This window comes from Palaemon carinicauda, chromosome 41, assembly GCF_036898095.1.
Source record: "Palaemon carinicauda isolate YSFRI2023 chromosome 41, ASM3689809v2, whole genome shotgun sequence".
Lineage (NCBI taxonomy): Eukaryota > Metazoa > Arthropoda > Malacostraca > Decapoda > Palaemonidae > Palaemon > Palaemon carinicauda.
The window spans coordinates 4,432,191-4,435,725 of NC_090765.1; positions in this window are offsets into that span (position 1 = coordinate 4,432,191).

Consider the following 3,535-nt stretch of genomic DNA (forward strand, 5'->3'; position numbering starts at 1 on the left):
GTATTATGAACAGGATGGTACTGTCCGGGAAAATCTGAGTGTAAGGATGGTCAGAATTATGAAAAATCTTATACAACATGCATAACGAACTAATTGAACGAAGGTGCCAGAAATTAATATGTAGATTAGGAATTAGAAATTAAATAGACCGTAAGTTCCTGTCCAACAAATTGAGATGAGAATCAGCTTCTGAAGACCAGACAGGAGAACAATACTCGAAACAAGGTAGAATGAAAGAATTAAAACACTTCTTCAGAATAGATTGATCACCAAAAATCTTAAAAGACTTTCTTTATAAGTCAAATTTTTGTGCAATTGAAGAAGGCAGAGACCTAATGTGTTTCCCAAAAGCAAATTTGCTGTCAAGAAGACATTACCCTCAAAAGTATTGCTCAATCCTTTTGATTACTTTTACCCATTGATATAGATCTAAATATAAGTCACGGTCTGTTTTTTCATTAATTCTGTATAATTCTCTTTTCTCAACCCCGGCATCTGGTAACTGGAATCATCATGAAACAGCCATCTTAAGAATATCATTGGTTGCATACTACCGCTAGAGACTTATTGGGTCCTTTGACTGGCCAGAGAGCACTATATTGGATACTTCTCTCTGGTTACGGCTTACTTTTCCTTAATCTGCACATACACAGAAAGTCTGGCCTATTTTTTACATATTATTCTATGTCATTGTCCACTTGACAACACTGAGATTACCAAAACATTCTTGTTCACAGTAAAGATTAACTACTGCACTAAAATAGTTCAGTGGGTACTTTTCTCTTGGTAAGGGTAGAAGAGATTCTTTAGCTATGGTAAGCAGGTCTTCTAGGATAAGGTCACTCCAAAATCAAACCATAGTTTTCTAGTCTTGGGTATTACCATAGCCTCTGCACCATGGTTTTCCACTGTCTTGGGGTAGAGTTCTCTTGTTTAAGTGCACACTTGGGCACACTATTCTATCTCTATTTTTTTTCTCTTGTTTTTTGAAATGGTGTGTCGGACAGGCTTAATAGAAGGGCCATGGATTCCTGATGGTTTACAAATAGGTTGTCTTTTCCTTATCTGTTTCTTTTCAAACCATCCTTATTGTCCTCCCTCCAGTTGAAATGGCTATCCCGTAGGGTATTTATCCTTACATGGTATACCGGCTCTACCATGCTTACCAGTTTTTCTGACTTTTTATCTATAGCCTATGGGTTTTATCAATCACTTTACTTAGATTTCTGTACATATTTTTTTTGTTATCATAGTTAATCAAGTTTTAGATATGATGTAACTTTTTATTCCCATTAATTCTTATGTTATCTGGAGACAATGAATGAAATCCAGGACCAGTACGTCAAAGGACCAGTTGCGTCCAGATAGTATGATATTCTTTTGTTCTAAGAAACTTTGGTCTCTAATGATAGGCTCTTATCTGAGCGTATCCTGCTTTAAGGTCCCTATAATTTTGAAACCGGATGCCATTCCTTTGGCAAAAGGAATGGCGATATATATTAGGACTGATTACCCTGCTTCTCAAAAGTCTTGCTATGAATATAGATGTTGTGAGATTCAGGTAATAAAAAGTTTGTGGCAGGCATAACAATTTCTATTTATGTTCGATCTACCGAAATTCAGACATGGATGATTCTATCTTCGACAGTCTTCTTACCACTATGGCTAAGATTTCAATGTTCACCACAGGGAATAGTTAAATTATGTTTCTCCTACTGGTCTCTATGGCTTGAGAGCTTTAGACTTTGCCTCTGAATCAGGCTGTGGGGAAATCAAAGTGAAGCTACTCACATGTCTGGTAACTGCTTGAACCTCGTACAGTATATACCGACTCTCCAGGTGTTATCATAAGTAAAATATGTTCTCCAGTTGGGACATTTGATCATTCCTTGATTTCACTAGTGGTGAAGGCTGAAGCAGCCTGTCCTTGATGTATTATACTCATGTAAGATTTATATAAAATCTCAAGCAGACTGGAATCGCATTTTGAGCGATCGTTTATGCTTGAATTGGTCACAATTGTATAATAGGGCTGATCCTGCTGTTTCCTTGAATGGAAATCTAATCAACATAACTGATAGGCGTATCCCTTCTCGTGTGCTAAGGTACCGAGTGAAAGACAAACCCGGGGCCAATAATGATTGTAGACGTGCTTATTTACCTATCATCTTTGAAAGGCTAACAGATCAGATTTTACTTGGAATAACCATACTCAGCTTAGAGAGTTCATGCTTCAATTAAAAAGGAATACAATTTAACAATAAAAGAAACCCTTTCTGGTGCAACTCAGGAACATAAGTGGTGGGCTACCGTTAAATCTGCTCTCTTCGGTGTAAATGCAACAGTTCCTCCTCTACTTAAAACCAGATGGCTCTGTCACTCATTGTCCAAAGGAAAGGCAAACCTTGTGGCTGATGAGCTTGACAGTAAGCATAGTAATTGTGAGACTTGATCTTCCCCATTCCTGTTATCCTGAAGCTCGACTAACTAGTTTAGCTTTTCGATCTGGGGAAATCAAAGCTCTCTTGATGGACCTTGATGCTTATGGAGGTGTAGACTCAAATTGTTTTTTTCTGTTTTTATAAATAATTCAGATTTCTTAGTTCCAAAGTTATCTGTTATTTTTCCCAAGTTAGCCAGAAGAGGAGTTTTTAGCACTTCTTGGTGGATTGATAATGTTACTCCATTATGTAAATTTGTTTGTAGTAGCTCAAGTCCAACTGATCACCACCCAATTTCCATAACTCCCACACTTTCTAAAGTTTTTTAAAGTCTTTTGGCAAAACGTCTAAATAGGTTTGCTGGAGATAATCCTCTGTTCCCTAGTTTGTAATTTGGCTTTTGTAATGGCCTTGGAGAATGTGATGCCTTTCTTACAGTCTCAATTGCTGTACACAAATCCCTCGATTGTGGTCAGGATGTTCGTATGATTGGCCTTGATTATAGTACTGTCTTTGGACGAGTTAATCATGAGGCCCTCCTATTCAAACTCAAACTGTTGGGATTGGGTGGGTCTTTTCTTTGCATCATAATTGAATTTTTAAGTAATAGATCGCAAAGAGTTGTTGATGATGGTTACCATAGTGAGTATAGGAATGTGATATCGTTGATGATGGTTACCATAGTGAGTATAGGAATGTGATATCTGGCGTTCTTAAGGGAAGTGTTCTTGGCCCATTACAGTTCATACTATGTACACATGACATGTGGTTTGGCCTAGAAAACAAGCTCGTTGCATATGCAGATGATGCTACTCTCTATGCATTAATTCCATCTCCTAAATGTAGATCTAGGATTGTTGAATCCCTTAATAGAGATCTGGCTGAAATTATGGGGCATGAGGTTGAATCCTAACAAAAATCAAAATATGATTGTAAGTAGGTTAAGGACAGTTGCTCCGCAACATCCAGATCTCAGCATTGATAATGTTTCTTCAATTCTGTATGACTTAAAATTTTAGGTCTGATTTTCGACAGCAACAAGTTTACTTGTGAGACACACATTAGGTCTGTGTCTACTCCAATTGCACAAAAAA